This window comes from Miniopterus schreibersii, assembly GCF_964146895.1.
Source record: "Miniopterus schreibersii genome assembly, chromosome: 4".
Taxonomy (NCBI): Eukaryota; Metazoa; Chordata; class Mammalia; order Chiroptera; family Miniopteridae; genus Miniopterus; species Miniopterus schreibersii.
In genome coordinates, this window is record NC_138105.1 from 5,775,579 (window position 1) to 5,796,322 (window position 20,744).

Sequence of the window (20,744 nt, forward strand, 5' to 3'; positions counted from 1 at the left end):
AGGCAGCCCGTCAGCTCCGTGGCCGGCGCAGTGATGCTGGTGCGGGACCTGGTGCGGGCACGGGGGGGAGGGGGCAGTGGGCTCGAGTGTGGTTCACTTTGCTGCATTATCAGTTACACATTTATGTCAGTTCTACAGATTGAATTTTATTTAAAATTATGCATTTTCTGATTACAGCATAATATAGAGAGTCCCAAAAAAGGTACACACACTTTACAGCTAACTCACTTAATTTTGAAAATGAGCTGTATGTTAATAAACGCTGACTTTATAATCATTCAAAGTGTGTACATTTTTGGGGACACCCTGTACATACTCATGAAGCTTCACCATCGGAATGTATTAAAGGGAAATCGCGCCTCCGCAGGCTCTGCCCGTGGAGATGAGTCCTCCAGCTTTGCGCACGGCTGTCAGCCTCACACGCACGCTCTCTGCACCTTCCTTCTCTCACTGAGCATTTTGGATAAAAGCACAAACAGAGTTACTCACTGGCTCCAGAGAATTACATTTAATGGGCAGTTCTACTCTTTGGGGCATTTCCCTTGCCTCCGGTTTTTCGTGTTATCCACGGCATTTCCTCGGGGTGCAGCCCCAGGTGGGACGTCCGGTCAGACTGCACCTCGACCTGGAGTGTCGGCTGCGACTGTGCTCTGCCGCCGAGACGCGAAGCCAGCTCTGCGGGGCCGGCCAGTGCGGCTGCTGCAGACGCTTCGCGGCTCAAAGTGTTTCTCTCATTTTTTCTTTGCCGATCTGGTGGTCAGAATACATTTCAGTGGATTAACACGTGTTCCTTCACCTGTCGTCGGGTTAAGCATCCTTGGAGTTTACGAGCACGTCTCCCCTGCTCTGTGAGGCTGCTGGGCCCTGTCCTGCTGGGGCTCCTGCCCTCTGGTTGACGGGGGCGGGTACGTGTGTCACATGTGGTCGCCTCATTTCTCCCAGCTGGAGTGGGGTCTTTACCTTCCAGTTAGCGTATTTTTTTACTTTACTCATAAGTAAGTGGTCAAATTTATCAGTCTTTTCCTTCCTTCATTATTTTCCCGTAATTCTTAAAAAAATTACATATATTCACCTATCATACAGGTCAAAACACGCAGGCATCACCTATGAATTTATATATGAAAACTACAATACATTTTACTTTTTGCAATAGAGTGTAAATCCTGTCCACCTACCCACCATGACTCCTCACTTCAGCTGTTTAAAGGAGTCTGCAGATTTTTGTTAGTAACTGGCTGGGACATGGGGGGTTCTTAGGTAGGATTACATACATTTGGGGTGACAGTTAAGAGGCGAGCATGGCCAGCGTTTGCTGGTTAATAAAATGCATGAGGATTAAGAAAACTGAGAAATTATGTTACTCTTAAGAGTAGCCTTCTAAATGTATTTTAAAAACCTGTTGTGTTTGACTTTGGTTAAAACTGCTTTTTGGCTCTTACACGTGATACAAACAAAGGAGGGTCCCGGTGAATGTTACCTGAGTGGTGAAGGGCAGGGCAGCGGACGCCTGGCCCCCCACAGCTCCCCGACACGCACCTTTCGGATGAAGACCTGATTTTCTTTGTTGGAAAGAGGCCGTTGGCTCCTTACCTCACACGAGCTTCACTGATACATGAAATTGTTTCATCTGAAGATCAGTAAAATGGACAGGTGCCTAACATATTTACCCAAAGGAATTCATTCATTTGTATAACTGTAGGTAGGCTTGGATGACGGGTTTGAATTTCAGTCAGGCACGGCAGCGAAGGCCTGGTGCCCTTTACTGAAGCGATTCCCATGATCTGATGACAAAATTGGCATTTTATTTTTCTGCAAATACTTCGGATATCCAGTTGTAAGCAGTGACAGGTCTGTGACCGTGTTCACGTATTTATGGCCCCTAACGTGCATTTCAATGTGTGCATCATCACTGAGCACAGCAGATGCTCCCTGAAGAGAAGCAGACCTTGCAAAGTGGGATGGGGCTCCTGAGAGTGAGTGAGAATGGAGGTTACCAGCGTCCTGAGGTGACACATTCTGCACCCAGAACTGCGGGGGTTTTCAAAGTGAGAAATCCCTTTGTGTCTTTGAAACCAGGCAAATCAAAGGAATGTCATTTAATCCGGTTTACACCAGGCCCGTGAGTGGCACTAATTAGGAACAAACACATTAGCACCAAAAGGAAATGATAATTAGAAACGAAGTCTTAATCCAGGGACCCCAGGCTGGGGCCCCCAAAGACTGAGCCCTGGACTTTAAATGTAAAAATCACATTCTCGGGTGCAGAGCAGTAAACACGGCGCATTTGCATGTGAAACGGCGGCCGGGCGCGGGGAGGCCTTTTGTTGGGAAGGCGAAGGTGTGTGTTCTCTCCCCGGAACGCCGGGGGTGGGGTGCGGAGAAGCAGCGCCTTCTCGGAAGCTCTAAACTGGAGAGTGGATTTATTTCTCAAATGAGGAGCTATGTGTTAAGTGCTGGCAGTAAACAGATTGATTCTGCTCTGTGGTTTATGCCAGTGGTGGTTCGGAAATTTTTGGTTTTTACTCATTGGAATGCAGCTGGTAGAAGTGGGAGGTGGGGGGACAGGAGTAACAGCAGACCTGACAGAAGAGCCCGAGGAGAAATGCTAATTGTGAGGCAGGAGGGTTTCTGAGGACTGGTAAAGCTGATGCTATCAGGATAATCTGAGCACAGTGGGTTAAAAGCTCTGTTTCTGAGAGAGCCCCAAAATGCCACCCTATGTACATTCATGAATTTGTTTCCACTGATGAGAAGATTTGGCTGTGATCCCAGAACGTCCTGAGCGCTGCAGCAGCTTCGGGGTGTGGTAAAAGGCGTTCTCCGAGGATTCAGGACTCCCTGCCTCCGGAGAGCGTGGTGATTAATGTTGTCTGAGGTGGATGCTAAGAGTCCTTCTGGAGGCCGCCTTCTTCCTGGGCTCCTGCTCCAGCCTATAAGGGACCTGGGCCAAAATCCGGCTCTTAGTCAGCAGCGGAACACTACCATATTTGCCGGTTTCCAGAAACGTCCACCACGTAATAGCTGTTAGATAGAAGAACGGTCACTGTGGGTTTTATGGAGTGAATGCGCACAGTCAGAAATCAAATCTGAGGTCCCCAGTGCTGGGAGAGTGAACTCAGGCTCGGGAGACTGAGGCCGCTGGGGGACCTCAGCCTGGGAACGGGCCTGATGCAGGGCCCCCCTTAGGAGGGTGAGGGCCAGGCGTCCCAGTCCCTGAGCGCTAGGTCACCGTGCTAACTTCTTTCCTGAAATCTCCTTTTTCTCTAGTTGCTTTATCTTTCCTGAAGCCAACTGTAAGAGTGGGTTATCTTCAGGCACAGACAGTGGTTCCTGTTTGCTCTCCTCTGACTCTGTGGCCGTTGGGCCTGAAGCCTCCCAGGACGTGTGCAGGCTGAGCTCTGAGAACAATGAACGGGAGGTGGCCACATGCGTGTTGTAAGGTCTCTTGGAGCAGGGCAGCTGGGGTTACTGGGCTGGAGAATACTTTGAAACACACTCTGCTGCTTAAAGGCTTGGGCTGACTGGGAGCAAGTACTGCAGATAACCAACTTAGTAAATAGCAATTCAAAATAGAGACACTTCTTTGTAATAAAGGCATCACCCACATGATCTCATTTACATGTGGAATCTAAAAAGCAAAATAAATGAACAAGCAGAACAGGAACAGACACACAGATACAGAGAACAGAATGACAGTTGCCGGGGGGTGGGGGTTGGGGGTTGGGGGGGTGGGGGGAGGGGGTGGGGTGAAGGGATTGAGAAGTACAGACTGGGGGTTACAGAACAGGCGCGGGGATTACAGTGCAGCCCGGGGAATGCAGTCAGTAATATTGCAGTAACTATGTATGGTGCCAGGTGGGTACTGGAAATATTGGGGGATCACTTCGTAAGTTACATAAATGCCTAATCACTGGGTTGTGCACCTGCAACTAGTATAATACATGTCAACTGCAATTGAAAAATAAAAAACATTATTTAAAAAAATCCAGTACATAAATAAGGTGTGACCTTTAGTCGCTCTTGTGGGACCCTGCCTTCCCTGATGGGGTCACAAACACAGGAGCGGGGGAGGGTGGTCCTGAAGGCCACCATGTGCGGAGTCTGCTGTGATGTCATTGGTAACATGCAGGTGACGATGAAAGTTTCTGGTGGGAAAAGCTGTCTTGGGTGGCCTTGCAGTTAGGTATAGAAAAATCCATAAATATTAATGGGAAGCACTTGTTTATGAACCCAAATGACCTTTGGAACTTGGGAGAAAATGCTACATTCAGAAAATGTAGGGCAAAGCATGGGCTGTTTACTTTCAAGTTTTCCAGTCAGTTGTTCCCTGCCCTGCAGAGCTCCGGAGCTGGATGGTCTGCTGCTGGGCTGAAAACAGTGACCGCGGTATTTTCTGGGATTGCCCCATGGAGTTCCTGGGGCTGCTGGGCAACAAGGAAGCAAGTTTTTGACATTGAGATTTATCCCAGAATATGAAAGGGGTTCATTTCAGGATTATTCAACCATAGGCACCTCCTAGCCCTTTATTTTCTTCTATAATTTTTTAAAAAATATGTCTTTATTGATTTCAGGGAGAGGGAGGGAGAGTAGAAACATCAATGATGAGAGAGTCATTGATCGGCTGCCTCCTGCATGCCCCCGACTGGGGATGGAGCCCACAACCGGGGCATGTGCCCTGACCGGGAATCGAACTGCGATCTCCTGGATCCTAGGTCGATGCTCAACCACTGAGCCACGCCCGGCCGAGCTCTTCTATAATTTTTGACTTAGGAATTCAAAAAGATGCCCCAAACCGAACTTTTTCATTGCCTGGTGATCATGAGTGAGAACAACCCGAGCAGGTCAGTGGGAGTGAGCAGCTGCCGGGTCTGGGAGGAGAGCATGGGTGTGAGCAGGCTCTGCTTTCTCCGTGAGAACACTCCCCCTACCGGAGGTGGGTATTGAGGGTAAACCTCAGAGTAACGGGAGAGTAGTTAAGAAGGAGTGGGAGGAGCTGGTGATTGCGGAAACCTTCATGACCCCCCTCCCCCATTCCCATGTGTTTGTGACCCCATCAGGCAAGAGAGTGTGTGTGTGTGTGTGTGTGTGTGTGATGTTGCATTTATCCCTGGGCCTGGAGATTTCGCCAAAGCCCTTTTTGCTGCCTGCCTGCACCGCTCAGCAAACCTCGGCAGGTGAGCTCAACACCTGCTGGTGAGCACCCGAGGTGCTCTGAAGAGGGAAGGGCCTGGGGGAGGGTGGTGAGGGGTCAGGCTTGTTCAAGGTCACTGAAGACACGCTGGAGCCATGAAGGTGGTGGTGGAATACTGTTTCCACCAGGGCTGCTGCTGAGAAGGGTGGGGGAGAGACCGTGTGCGCACCCAGGGCCGTCTCCCTGTGCTGGTGCCACCTGGGGCCCCTGTGAGGGGAGAGCTCGCAGGGCACACAGCAGGCAGGTCTCCCAGGAGGGGGCGCGGGGGCCCAGAGGGTGAGGAGCAGGGTGACTCAGGGATCTAAGGAGGAGAGGGCCCAGGTAGAGCTCAGTGGATGGATGAATTAATGAGGGGTTCCTTTTCCCACTTGAATTTCTGTCACCTAAATAAATGTCAGTTCTTGGAAGTGGGGATCAGCACATGCCTAAGAAGTCTTGGCTTCAGGGGTCATGGACCCTCCGGCATAATTTAAGAATGGGAGCAGACCGGCAGAGCACACCCCAAACTGCCGTCCCCTGCCCGGTGTGCTGAGAGTGAGAGTGACTCAGTTTCTGCCTGGGCTGTGGCCCAGCCAAGCCCGGCCAGGACTGGCCCAGGACTCCCCCCCCCTTCGCCACCGGGTTCTGCGGTAGGGGCTGCGCCCTTGGGCCCCTGTCCCCGCACGTCCCACAGCTGTTCGGCTTCTCATTCTGCTGGGCCCCAGGCCTCCTGTCCTCCGACCTGATCCACAGTTTCCCTGACACTCGCGGCCCACAGCGGTAGCTTCCTTCTTTCAACTTCAGTAAAAAGTCTTGGAGTCACCGGGCTGGCAGCTCCTTCCCGTCGGACCTCAGCAGTTTCCTCTTCCCCTTGTCCTTTGGCCGCCGATGGTAAGGGCTGAGCCAGGACGGCCCTCCCGAGCCGCTCCAGCGCCGTCCGCTGAGCCATCGGATTCCAGGGAATTAAAGGCCGGTGTTCCTCCCCTTCCTCAGCGCCTGCTGGCATTTGGCACTCTAAGTGTGGCAGCTTGTCCCTGCACTGTATCTGTCATCTCGGGCACCTGGTCCGCGTGCTGCCCTTCCTGAGGGGGCAGGGGGGGCTGGTTTGGGAACCAGGAGCAGGTGTGTGGGCAGAGCTGAGGCCGACACTGGGGACCGGCGCTGGAGACGGGGGTTGGAGAGTGAGGCATCTTGTGCTCCCTGTCCATCCCTTGATCCGTCTATCACTGCAGCGCCTTCATCGGACCAATTCCAGGTGTTTACAAGTCTTTTCTTCCAGGACCAGCAGCTGCAGGATGGGCCTGAGGGTGCCCGGGGCCTCTGCCTGGCCTAGTAATCCATCTCCACTTAACACAGGGGCCTCGCCGAAGCCACAGCCCCTATGGGCCCGGTGCTCACACCTGACTTCCGAAGCCCTTTCCAGCCCTAACCGTCTGTGGTCAGAAGCAGAGGGAGCCTTCAGCTTGCAGCTGAGCGGGTCCATGTTATGTTTTGTTATTTGTGTGGGTTTTTGGCTGCATTATGTTAAACACTTTCAATTCGTTTCTGATGCTTAAAAGGCTTCATATAAAAGTATGAACTTCTAGTTTCTCTCAAAAAAACCTGGCACACTGACCCAGGTAGCCGTGGGCAGGAGCCAGTCTGGCTGCCACCTGCAGAGGTGACGGGGGAAAGCTCACCAGGTTCCGAGGATATTTCCGGTTAGTTTATGGCACGAATTAAAAGTCAGTTTAAAAATACTTAGTGGAAAAGAATAAAATTAAGCCATGAGTTAGATTTGCTACTTTTTTGACACTCTCACCTGTTCTTAGTAATTCAAAATTGACTTGTGGGGCAACTTGAAAATAGGCACTTCCTGTGCTGCTGCCCCTGGGCTTCGGCGCCCTCTGCTGGCAGGAATGACTGTGACGTCCTTTGAAGAGGCTCAGCGCTGCTCGGTGTAGCTGATTCTCAGCATAGGCAATGTTTCATAGGAGAAAATTTAGCTTGCAACTAATGAGAAGGAAGTACTAGTTAGAATTAGTATAAAGTAGCAACTCCTAGAAACATTTTGTTTGAATAGTCATTTGAGAACAATAATCAGTGGGTAAAATTCTCAAAAGGTATCAAGGGTGCAGTTTGGAGCCGAATGCCACGGGCTTTTTCTAGGAACCTGGGGGATCTCAGGAGCATACGAAGTGGAGTGATAATTTACATGGTTTCTCTTATCTGTAGATTTTAGATAATTTGGAAATACTGCCCCAGGAGGGGTCGTCTGCTGCTTTCAAGATATAAGGGCAGTGTAATTCTCTGTGATCCCAGAAATCAGATTATAGATGGACAAAGTATAAGATAACTGTGCCCATTTTTTTTCAGAAAACTCAAGGCAGAATCATCTGGTTGAAAACTTTAAAAGACCTTTGTCTAGTTCAGCGATTTTCTTTCTTTTTTAAAAAAATATGTCTTTATTGATTTCATAGAGAGGAAGGGAGAGAAGGAGAGAGAGAAATATCAATGATGAGAGTCATTGACCAGCTGCCTCCTGCATGGCCCCTACTGGGGATGCAGCCCGCAACCCTGGCATGTGCCCTGACCAGAAATTGGACCTCGATCTCCTGGTTCATAGGTCAATGCTCAACCTCTGAGCCACACCTGGCCAGGCTAGGTCAGCGATTTTCAGCCTTTTTCATCTTATGGCACACATAAACTAATTACTAAAATTCTGTGGTACACCCCCCAAAAATTGCAAAGTTGTTTCAATTAATTGCAGTTCAAACTACTAGAACATTTATTTATTTTTTAGTTTTTTAATTTTTATTTTTTGTGGGAGAGAGGAAGGGAGAGAGAGAGAGAGAAAGAGAGAGAGAAACATCAATTGGTTGCCTCCTGTCAGGGGACCAAACCTTCAACTTGGGCATGTGCCTTGACCAGAAATTGAACTGGCAGCCTTTCAGTGCATGAGACGGCGCTCAACCAACTGAGCCAGCAGGTTGAGGGCTGTATTATGTTTTTTGCAGATCTGACCCAAAACAGGTATAATTTTGATTCTACCGCACACAGATGTGGTTGGGTTGGCTGTTGTCATTTTAAAATTTGACCATCTAAGGGGAGAGGGGTCAGTGCCCTAAGTAGTCAGGCGTTGAATGTTCTTCTAAACATTCTTGCAGTGCAGCTGTTGAAAGTCGCTGCTCTAGTTGAACAACAGCCACCAGGGGAGGGAGGGCCTACAATGTTTAAAATGCCTGAATCATCCCCAGCCCTGCTGCCAGCGTGGGCCCTGTGCGAGGTTTGATATGATAGCACATAGGTTTCTTATTTTCTTCTCATTTACTCACATAATCATTTTAGTAAAAACACATGAACTACAGCTAAACTCTCATTCTCACTTTCACTTATTCCTTGGAATGTTTTTCCGCAGCAGGAATGAGAGACCTCCGACCTTCATACAAACTAGTGGCATGGGACCCACTTGGTGCAGGCGACAGCCAGCCACCCAGCTCCCCCACAGACGGTTGGGTGTTTCTGTCTTCGGCTGGGACAAGCTATGCGTCCTCAACTGTGTATGACACACTTGAATGAGTATGTTATAAGGATAGACTTCTACCAACATATAAACATATAAACAGCGGCAACATATAAACTTTTAAAATGGTGGATAAAAATGCCACATTAATCTTCTTTAGCTTCTAGAACTAGAACACATTGTCCTGGATTTTATTTGCTCTTCTCTGAAGACATTGCCGGTGGCTCCTGACCCTGAGACAGGCTGCATTTCATCTGCTCTTGCAGAAGACGATGGACGTGCACAGGTGCACAAAACAGATAATGCAGCCACGAGAAAAAGCATTTTAGCGTTTTGTTCCTTTAAACTTTCTTGCTGTTTATGCTTTGCTTTAAAAATCCTTACGAAGCAGACCCAGTAATCATGCATTTACATTTGGAACCATAAAGTCTTTAATATTTAAATTCAATTACAAGAAAAATCAATCTTATTTTGAGATATCCTGTAAAATTTTTATAATATTGACCAAAATACTGACTTGCCAGATTCATGCTTCACTGTGTGTAAAAAAATACAACATGAGGTGTGCAGGTAGATATACATCTTTTTTTTAAGCTTTATTTTTTTAGAACAGTTTTAGGTTCACAACAAAGTTGAGAGACAGGTACGGAGATTGCGAATGTCACCCACCAGAATAGTGCATTTGTTACAACTGACGAACCTATGTGGCCACGTCACAATCACGCAGAGCCCACAGTCTACCTTAGGGCTCACTCTTGGTGTTGCACATTCTGCGGGTTTGGACAAGTGTATGACACCTGTCCACCTCCACAGTGTCACACGCAGTAGCTTCACTGCTCTGAACGTCCCGTGCTCCTCCAGTTCATCCCCGCCCGCCTCATCCCTGCCAACCGCTGACCTTTTCTCACTGCCTCCGTAGCTTTCTCTTTTCCAGGGTGTCTTGTAATTGGAACCATGCAGTACGCAGCCTTTGTAGATCGGCTTCTATCATCTAGTGATGTGTATTTAACTTTTTTCCATGTCTTTTCATGGCTTGACAGCTCATTTCTTTTTAGCTCTGAATGATATTCCATTGTTTCAATCGACCGCAGTTTATTTATTCACTCACCTAGTGAAGGACATCTTGGTCGCCATCAATTTTGGCAATTATGAATACAGCTTATGCAAACATCTGTGTGCAGGTGTTTGTGGGGACGCAAGTTTTCAGCTCCTTTGGGTAAATCCCAAGGAGCACCAGCGCTGGATCGTATGAGGACATTTAGTTTTGTGGGAACCCACCGCGCTGTCTTCCCAGTGCGCCCCACTTTGCACCCCCCAGCAGTGAGGGGGATCCTGCTGCTCCATGTGCCCCGCACCGGGCGTCGCCGGTGTTCCAGCCTGTGGTCCTTCCGACAGGTGTGCGCTGGTAGCTCACTGTCTGCGTTTTCCTGATGGCCTGGGATGCGCAGCATCTCTCCATGGGCTTCTTTGCATCTGTGCATCTCCTTTGGTGAGGCATCTCTTCAGGTCTTTCGCCCATTTTTTAATCAGACTTTATCTTTTATTGCTGAGTGTTAAGAATTCTTTGTACGCTTTGGATGACAGTTCTTCGTCCGACTCTGCAAGTATTTTCTCTGAGCCCTGGGCTTTTCTCATTCCCTTGCCATTGCCTTGTAGAGCAGGAGTTTTCGGCGTCCGCCTTATTAATCTTTCTTTCCTGGATGTGCCTTTACGTTGTGTCTAAAAAGCCATCGCCAAACCCAAGGTCGTCTGTGTGTCCCTGTTACCTCCCAGCAGTCTCGCGGTGTTCGTTTCATGTTAGGTCCGATCTGTCCTGATAACCGGTGAGGGTGTGAGGTCTGGTCGGATTCGCTGTGTGTGTGGGTGCCCAGTGGTTCCAGCACCGCTGGTTGCAGAGACTCTTCGCTCCACTGTGTTGCCTTTGCTGCTTGGTCGGAGATCAGTCGCTGTGTGTGGGGGGGTCTGTTTCTGGGCTCTCTGTTCTGTACCACTGGTCTCTGTGCCAGTTTCTTTTTTTCTGATACACTTCACTGCAGCTTTCTAGTAAGTCTTGAGGTCTGGTGGCCTCAGGCTCCCAATTTTGTTTATCTCCTTCTATACTGTGGTGGCTGTTCTGGGCCTTTTGTCTCTCCATATAAACCTGAAATCAGTTTGTCGGTGTCCATAGAATAACTTGTTGGCCTTGGACTGCACTAAATCTCTGATCACATTAGGAAGAGCTGGCATCCTGACAGTATGCAGTCTTCTTGCCCGTGAACGTGGGATATTCCTCATTGGTTTAGTTCTCTGATTGTGTTCTTCAGAATTTTTCTGATATAGATCTTGTACGTATTTGGTTAGATTTATACCTAGTAATTTTTTGGGTGATAATGTAAATGGTACTGTGTTTTTAATTTCAAATTCCACTTGTTCACTGCTGGTATATAGGAAAGCAATTGACTTTTGTATGTTAGCCTTGCATCCTGCAACCTGGCCGTATTGCTTATCAGTTTCAGGATTGCTTTTGTTGATTCTTTTGGATTTTTTATATAGATGATCATGTCATCTGTGAACAAAGACGGTTTTATGTCTTTCTTCCCAATCTGTATACTTTGTATTTGTTTTTCTTGCCTTAGCGCCTTAGCAGGGACTTTCAGTAGGATGTTGAAAAGGAGTGGGGAGAGGAGACATCTTTTCTTGGTGGGAGATGTGTATCTTTTGTGTATGTGAAAAACAGAAAGGTTTAAGGAGCATCTCCTTATTATGGCGACTCCCTGCTAGAATTTTAAATGCCTTTGTCACCTGTGACGAAATAGGTATAAAATCAAACATTTGTATTTATGTCATTCAAGTCACATATATCTCTTGCAAATTAATTTATTTTGCTTTAGACTGATAGTTGCTCTTTTCAAGTTTTGCAAAATGTGCAATGGCAAAATTAAAGTAAGATTATACAAAAAGGAAATAAATATAGCCAGAATTCAGTTTTTCACACGAAAATCTTAATCTGTTCTAAAGTTAACTTCTGCTGCTCCCCAGGAGAAACCGTTTAGGGTAGGTGTGGGTATTGCTTATTCCCCAAATATATTGCATTAGGCTTCTCTTGGCTACAAGGAGGCCATCCACTCAGATACTCTTAAGAGAAAGGGCTTTTTGTAAATGCCTGTGACCGAGGCTTTGTGTTCTGCTGGTTTTCTGGTGGTGGCTCTGTTCTTTACTCCCTCCTGTACAATCCTCTCTGCACTGCAAATTCTGGAGGGAGAGAGTCCAACTGGACGAGTTTCCATTGCTCCAGCAGGCAGAAAGAATTCTTTGAATCCAGCCACTTTCTGGCTGAGGCTGTGGAGTTGCTGCCCTTGGGTCCATCTGATCAAGGTCCATTTCTGCATGAAGAATAGACCAGCACCCCTGTCATGGCGGGCAGCTGTGGATGAAGGGTGAGATTTTCTGTGTGACTCTGGGACTGTCATGTCCAGGATATGGCTAAGATATTTCCACCTCTCCACCTTTGCTGACACCCATTCTCTTATTCATAGGGCACTCCCTATGAATTTATGCTATTGATTCTGTCCAGCTGAAATACTGAGTTAAGCAAAGCCAGCCCCAAATATTGCAGCTTCTTGGCATAGTCCACCTAGGATCTCTCAGTGAAACGTTGCTGAGCACATACCCTGTGCTCACCAAGACATTTGTTATATATGAAATCATCCTGAGCAGAGTATAAATTCCCAGAGGGCAGAGGCCATGCTTAGTGTGTTTCTATTTTCCCCAACATGTTTCGGGTATGGACTCCATGTAGTAGATTACAATTTGCTGCATTTTGCGAATTAAAAAAAAAAAAATCACATTTATTTCTAAAGAAAGGGGAATATGTACCTACTTGCAATAAAATAGCCCCCTTAGTAAGAGGTCGTTGCACACAGAGGGTGCTCTGATGCAGTTATTGCACTTGGTGAGATGGTTCAGAGGGGCTCACAACAGAACCCCAAATCTTAGATGAGCTGAGGCCGGGGTCTCACAGATTATAGAAAATCCTTCAATGTTAGAAGACCAGGGAAGATACCAAAAGACAGAAGACAGGTGGGAGAAAGACACCCAGAATAGAGAGATCGAGTGGAGGTTTAGCTGAGGTGATGCCTGATGACCGAGGTGCCAGGGTCCCCCGGAGGACAGCAGTGGAGGCTGACGTCAGCAGGGAGACACCTGCCACGGAGACCACGGAGGTGGGGAGGGCCGAGAAAGGAAGGGCTCCTTTACAGGCTCATATTCATTGAATTTAGAGCTGTGTTTATTCTGAGCTAGGGAGGGGAGAAGGAATGAGGGCGAACCAGACAACAGTGGCCGGAGCCCTGCGAACCGCACGTCAGGTGCACCTGGTCTGGCGCCCAGGTCCTTCGGCCTCCAGCAGGCCTGCGCTCTGACCTGTGTGCTCGGCTCTGCAGCCCTCGGTACTGAAACACAGAGGTTGGGATGAGCTGGAGGAGTGAAGACGGGCGGGAAGGGCCGTGAACAGCGGAGCGGGCGTGGAGGTGAGTTCTCCCTGTGGTCCTGGAGGAGGCACCAGAGTCACCAGGCGACAGCAGCGGTTCCTGAGGAGCCCAGACACCCGAGGCCCAGGCTCTTTGTCCTCACGTGGTAGAGAGGCCCAGGGAGATGGGCCGTGGGCCTCAGGACACTTGGACGTAAGGAACTGATAAAATAGAAATACACTTTTACTTACAAGAGGGAATGAGTGGATTCCTGGTTCACAGTGACCTCGAGGTGAATAGAATAATGTCCTGGACGTGCGCTCACTTGCGTTCCTGACGCGTCAGGCGCTGGGCCAGGCGATCTTGGTTTCTGAGGCTGCTGACTGGGTTCCAGCAGGTTGAGGGCATATGGGGAGCTTTCCATTCAGCGTGGTGGGCTGGCACGGCTGCCTTCTTCTTGAGGGGCTCTAAGGGTGCACACAAGAAGCTTTTCCTCCAGAAGGTACTACAAATTAGGGCTAATTTAGCACAGGATAGTGTCCCTGTATTATTCGAATTTACAGAGTATTTGCAGAGACTTTCTAGCTGCCACGTTTTAAAGAGTCGAGAAGTTGTAGCATTTCTAAGAAAGACAGGGCCCAATGGATAGGGAAGAGTTGTTTAAAAATCTGGGACTCTTAATTTAATTATTTTTCAATTAAGAAAATGAGTTAAATTTATTCCATGTAGCTCTAAAAGGCAGACGTCGGCTTATTGGATGGAGGCTGCAGATAGCAGGTTTCTGCCTAAAATAAGAGCTTCCTAAGAGTTGTTTGAGAGGAACGGCCCCCCTTGTGAAGCAGGTGTGAGTCGCTCGGGCTGCCAGGGGGCTGCCAGGGGGCTGCCAGGGGGCTGCCACGCTGGGGCTTTAACAGCAGAAGTTTATTTCTCACGGGTCTGGAGGCTGGAAGTCCAGGATCAAGGTTCCAGCTGATTTAGTTTCTAGTGAGAGCTCCTCCTGGCCTGCGGATGGTGCCCGATCCGTCCTCAAGAGGTTTCTCTCAGTGCCCATGCGCCGGAGGGGAGGGGAGGGTGCAGCAGCGTTCTCTCTGTCTCTCTCTTTCTCTGTCTCTGTCTCTCTCTCTGTCTCTGTCTCTCTCCCTCTATCTCTCTGTCTCTCCCTCTCTGTCTCTGTCTGCCTCTGTCTCTGTCTCTCTCCCTCTCTGTCTCTCTGTCTCCGTGTCTCTGTCTCTCTCTGTCTCTGTCTCTCTCCCTCTATCTCTCTGTCTCCCCCTCTCTGTCTCTCTGTCTCGGTGTCTCTGTCTCTCCCTGTCTCTGTCTCTCTCTCTCTGTCTCTCTCTGTCTCTGTTTCTCTCTGTCTCTGTCTCTCTCTCCCCCTCTCTGTCTCTCTCTCCCCCTCTCTGTCTCTCTCTCTGTCTCTCTCTGTCTCTCCCGCTCTGTCTCTCTCTGTCTCTGTTTCTCTCTGTCTCTGTCTCTCTCTCCCCCTCTCTGTCTCTCTCTCCCCCTCTCTGTCTCTCTCTCCCCCTCTCTGTCTCTCTGTGTCTCTGTCTCTCTGTGTCTCTGTCTCTGTCCATGTCGTGCCCCCCCCCCATAGGGACACCAGTGATGTTGGATCGGGGCCCCACCCTTACGACCTCATTTAACTTTAGTGGCTTCCTTAGCAGCCCCCCGCAAATGCCGCTGTGCTGGGGTCAGGGCTCCGGCGCCTGCGTTTGGGGGCGAGACAGCCCCGAGAGCCGGGGGCGCCCCCGCGGGAAGGGGCGCTGCAGCCGGGGCTGTGCGGCGCCCGCGGGGAGGGGCGGCCCCGCCGCCTGGCCCCTGGCCCGAGGGAGCCGCGGGCGCGGGTGGAGCCCGCGGAAGGCGCCCGTCCGCGCAGGCCCGTGGGTGGCCCGTGGGCCCGCCCCGCCCCCGCCCCTCGGTGCGGCCGCGGGGCCGTGGTCGTGTCCCGCCCGCCGCCCGCCGCCCGCCGCCCCGACGCCCGTTTTCATGACATGAGCTCGCGATTCCTTTTCGTCCAGAAAGCGGTTATTTTAAAACAAAACCCCAACAACGGTTTCCTGTGAGAGCTGCCGTTTCATTGTTGCCCTAAAAGTACTGAAAACAGTAAGAACATCTTCAAGTTAATTTTTATATTTTTCGATGTAACACATTGAATTGTTTTGTCTGAGAAACTGAAACGAGCCCGGAGGCGCCGCGTGTCCTGGTGGCTCCTGTGGAAGGACCGTCGGGAGGCTCCGGGCTGAGGTCGCCCCGCGACCCGGCTCGACGGGAGCGCCGCGGTCCGACCCGACTCGGGCAGCCGCGGGCCTGGAGTCGCGGCCTCCGCCTGCCCGCGGGCCGCCCCAGCGCAGGGGCGGGGGGGGGGGGGCCGCGGGGGGGCAGCGGGAAGGGGGGCGGAGGGGGGGCAGCGGGGGGGCTGCGGGAGGGGGGGCCGCGGGAAGGGGGGCGGAGGGGGGGCAGCGGGGGGGGCAGCGGGGGGGCCGCGGGGGGGGCCGCGGGAGGGGGGCAGCGGGAAGGGGGGCGGAGGGGGGGGCCGCGGGAGGGGGGGCCGCGGGAGGGGGGGCGGAGGGGGGGCAGCGGGGGGGCTGCGGGAGGGGGGCAGCGGGAAGGGGGGCGGAGGGGGGGCAGCGGGGGGGGCAGCGGGGGGGCCGCGGGGGGGGCCGCGGGAGGGGGGCAGCGGGAAGGGGGGCGGAGGGGGGGGCCGCGGGAGGGGGGGCGGAGGGGGGGGCCGCGGGGGGGCAGCGGGAGAGGGGGCGGAGGGGGGGGCCGCGGGAGGGGGGGCCGCGGGAGGGGGGCGGAGGGGGGGCCGCGGGGGGGGCAGCGGGAGAGGGGGCGGAGGGGGGGGCCGCGGGGGGGCAGCGGGAGAGGGGGCGGAGGGGGGGGCCGCGGGAGGGGGGCGGAGGGGGGGGCCGCGGGAGGGGGGGCCGCGGGAGGGGGGCGGAGGGGGGGCCGCGGGGGGGGCGGCGGGCCCGGTGCCGAGAGGCGCACGCTGGCCCTCGAGGGGCCGGGTCCGGGTCCGACTCCGCCGGGCCGGTCCCCGGTGCGGGCTGGGTCCCCGGCGGGCACCCGCAGGCGTCTCTCGGCCGCCTCCCCGCTCCCTGAAATGACGGACGGAGCCGGCGCGGCCAGGGGAGGGCGCGGCCCCGCGGGGAGACCCGCAGGAAGAAACGCGTCGGAGGCGAGCCCAGGACCGGCGACTGGCGCGGCTGAGCGCGGGACGCGCAGGGCGGGCGGAGGCCCCGCGGCTCCTCCGGGGGCAGCAGGCGGGCCCGGGCGGCCCCGGCTCCTTAGGGGACCCACCCCTCCGGCCGCAGCGCCCGGCTCGGAGCTCACCCCAGAAACGCGGGGGAGCCGCGGCCGCGGGCTGTGCCCCACGGCCCCCGTGTGCATTTTGAAAGATAAACTTTATTAAATAAAGTAGCGATAAGACAGGAAGTTTTTAATCCTTATCGTTTACCCTGAACCCCCCGTTAAGAACTGTATCTTACACCACGCACGGAAGCTTCCGCAGGCCCGTTCAGGGTGTGGGCACGTGCGGCCGGACCACCGCGGGACCGCGCCGGGAACCCCCTGGAGGCGGTTTCGTTCGGTCCGGCTCCGCGGGCGAGGAAACGAGCTCGGGCCTAACTCAGACGTCGCGGACCGTCAGTCGCTGCGTAGTGAGCTCGTTGATAAGAACTTGATGCACTGAAAGTGTTTTGATAGATAAGTCTCCTGTCTGCAGGAGGGGCCAGGGCATTTGTTGGAAGATACTGAATTGATTAAATGATTAATAAAACAGACTAGTTATTTGTTTATTGCTTTGCCTATTTCTAGCTGACAAAGCAAAACCAACCCCATGACAGACTCCTGGAGATGCAATTTAAGTGTCATTAAGCCTACAAGGGGGTAGAGAATCCAAGCCTGAATTTTCACATAGTGATCTTCAGGCGTCAGGTTTAATTTCTTTCATCAACGTGAGTTGATGGCTCTGTTTGTCTGTTCTCGCCGAGGGAGGCGCTGAATGCAAAGGTGATGCTGTTGCCCGCAGTCCTTCCAGCCGGGAATCCATCTTAACTGCTTCCAGTAGAGGGTGGACTTGCTGCCAGGAGCCCTCTGCGCCTGCCACCGTCAGAGTGTGGGTATAGTTTTCCGATTTTGGGAGGAGACAGTGGCAGATGTGGGCTCTTCAGGCAACTGCGAGAGTGCTCACAGGAGCCGGGCTGCAGTCCGCATGGTGGCGTCTGACCCAGTCCTAGGACTGGCCAGCAGCACTACTTGGGAAATGCTAATTGTTCTGAGCTGAGGACAGCGTGTTTGTTCTGAGGATGAGATTAAAGGGGACATCAGTGCTGCGTCTGGTGCCTACTGTGTGGGCTTTGGTCCCCTTCCCGCCTCCCCACACATCCATCCTACCTCCTTGGGATTCCTTTGGAGACTAAGCTGCAGAATGCTCGCAGTGGGGATGGAAGTGCCCCCGTGGGGACATTACCTCCCAACAGAGTTGAGAGGAATGGAGGTCACCACTCTCCACTGCACCCCATTCCCAGCCCCACCTTGAACGGCAGACAGCTCAAATCCAATCCAGTCCGTTTCCCAGGAGCTGTGTCCTGGGAGGCTGCTCAGAGACTTGACATGATGACATCTAGTCCTGTTTCCAGAGGAGGAAACCGAGGCTGGCCCCAGCTGCTGATAGTGTCCGTGTGCTCAGGTTGGGACTAAAGTCAGGTAGAACATTCCAGTCGGAGTGTTTCGTGGGCGATGCTGGGACCATTCTGTTGTTTTGTGTCAGGAGCTGCACGGTTCCTGGTTCTTTTGCTTTTTATGAGACTGAGCCCCATCACTGGGTTAGTGGGTCTGTGAAAATTGCCACCTCATTCCCCATAAAGTTGCGATTTTCCCCCTTGAGACAAGTAAATATTCTGTGTTGGCAACGGCATAAATTACTGTCCAGTCTGCCAACCTGACTCCAGTGCACTTAGCAGCCCGTCTCTGCCTGCTGGGCGCAGACGGGTGTCCTCCAGCCCTGTCAGACCTTTGCCTTCGTTCATCATGAACTTCTGTCTGAGGAGCTGGAGCTAATTGTTGCTCTGAGATAGGGATCCATGTGGTAGAGAAAGAATACTTAAATCTCTCTTTACCAATTTTTTCTGTAAGGAATTGGTATAATAATGGGCATCTCAGTTAGTGGCAAATGTGCTTTTTGCTTCCTGTGTTGAGTGTCATTGGGGTTTTTAAGATCTGAGTGCGTCAGTCACTTTAGTGCTCTGCATGAAGCTGTGGCAGATGGCTTTTGCTGAGGAAGGTGACAGTGTGCTTGGGCCCACATGCCTCCTAATGTGATCTGTACGTGGCTCTGGCACTTCCCTTAGCACTCTCTCGGGACGTGTGCTTTTAGTGAAACCCAAGCCCCCTGAAGCAACCACGTTCCGGAAGTGTATTGGACCATGACACCGATGCAGAGAGATGACGAAGGAGCCCACTTGTCCGTCCCTTAGCCGTGCGAGTCCTGGCCACAGACTCCTGGGTGAGTGATAAGCCCCTGGGAGCTGTCAGCCTCCAGCTTTTGAGATGCCTGGTTGATGCCGAGGAGAGTGAACAGCGGCTGACCCCTGAGCCCTGCCCAGACTGACTTCTAGAGAATAAATGTGAGCAGGACAGATGCTTGGATGAAGCAGCCTTTGGGTCTCCCAGGTGCTTTGCCACAGCCACTGCTCTTCAGTACTTTCCTTGCTTTGGGCAGAAGGCCATGTCCTGGGCTCACTTCAGACCTGACTCAGCCTTTCCTCCCATGAGTCAGGTGCTTTCTAGTGGGGACAGTATTTACGGTTCAAAATGTGGGCGCTAGGAAAGCTTTCAGTGGAACAAATTACAATGGAAATATTACAAAAATTTGATGACAATAAAAACATTTCAATGTGTTTCTCCAAAGCAGAATTAAAGAGAAACTATGACAGTAAATAGAATAGACAATTAGACAAATACTAATAATCCAATAAAGATTAAACACCACACACGTGAACAAGCAGTTCTCAAAAGATGGAATACCAGTGAGCAGTCGATACTGAATCACGATCAGCTTCCCAATCGTGGAGAGAATGGGCTCCTTTCCTTTATCAGAGCTGACGTTTGTTAGAAGAAACAAGCTCCAGTGTGGCCCAGATGCAGGGGAACTGGGAGCCCGCACACAGCAGTGGACATGTCACTTGGTTTTTGGCTTTGTGCTAAACTATTGGACAATATGAATTAAGTTGTGGTATTAAGAAGTTTCAGCCAGTTCTACTAGTTAGGATGGGGCTTAAGATACTGTGACAAAGAAGTGTCTTAAAGAGCAAATTTATATTTCCCTCATGCACAGTCCAGAGCATATGGTTCGGGAGGGAAGAGCTGCTTGGTCTGTGGTTTTAGGGGCCCCTTCCTTCCACACTCCTGCGGTGTGGGTGTCACAGTGTGTGGGTCATGGGTGGGCCTGTGCTCAGCATGAGGGGAAAACAGTCAGAGTGAGCATCTTCTTTTAAGCAGAGAGGATCTGCTAACAGGGCCACACCCCGCTGCTCCATGGTGGGAGTGGCATCTGAGGACAGGCAGCCAGAAATCCAGCCCAAATACATCACCGAGGAAGCAGGCCCCTCGGTAGTTCCTTTCTGATCGGCTCACCAGTCCTATGGGATGTATCAGTTACAGAAAATGAGTGTTAATTGCTTGGAGAGCAGCAGCGCAGCGGGAGCGTACTGGTCAGCATGTCACTTCCGGGAGAGGAAGATGCTGGGGAAACAGCCACTTTGCAGATGGATGGTCTTGCAGGCTGCGCGCAGGAATGAAATGAGATGGGAAACCATGGAGGGTTTTAGGTCAAAGAGTGGCTCAGTGTTGTTGGGAGGACGGCGCACACAGGCCATGCACAGGAGACCCACGACGGCTCCATCTGCTCGAGGGCTTCAGCCGTCCCGGGAGCCTTCTGACTACACACCCTGTCCGGGCTGTGCAGGTTTCGGAAGCAGCGTGTCGTCTCTGAGGCCAAATTGCCCGCTGTCCTTCACCCGTGCAGGGGGACGGTGGCAGAAGGTTGGGGGGTTGGGACAGACACATTCCTGGGAAGTATTATTTTAAAATGTTCAAAGTTAATTATATTTATGAATTAAAGGTGAGCAAAATGCCAACAAACTCTAAACAAAGAGCCACTTTCAAGTAGAAATGGCATGTTCCCCTGTCCTTGTTTATCCATGCGCTCTCTCCGAGTAACCAGGCCTGTGAGCACTGCTGGTCTCTGTCCTTTTGCCTTTGTTTCTTACATTTAAAGTGGATGGTGCTATTTTCTTATGCATCTACTAAAGCTGTAATATCAGTATTTAAATAGTATGTGCATATCTTACTTGTCATGGAAACAGTGTAAAGTAGTAAGAATCTGTTAATCTATAGAATTGCTTACCTAATAGCCCATGTGTCATTTTACATGAAATTTCTGTCACCTGTTGTTTTGTAAGCCTGTGCTTACTGAGAAGGTGACCGGTTGCCTGTGACTGGCTTTCTGTACTCTGTTCCTTGGGAAAACTGATGTCCATTTGTCTTTGTTGGGAATGAGCCATATACAGGATCAAACTGAGCCAGTTCATTGATTCTCACTGCATATTGACACCCGGTATGT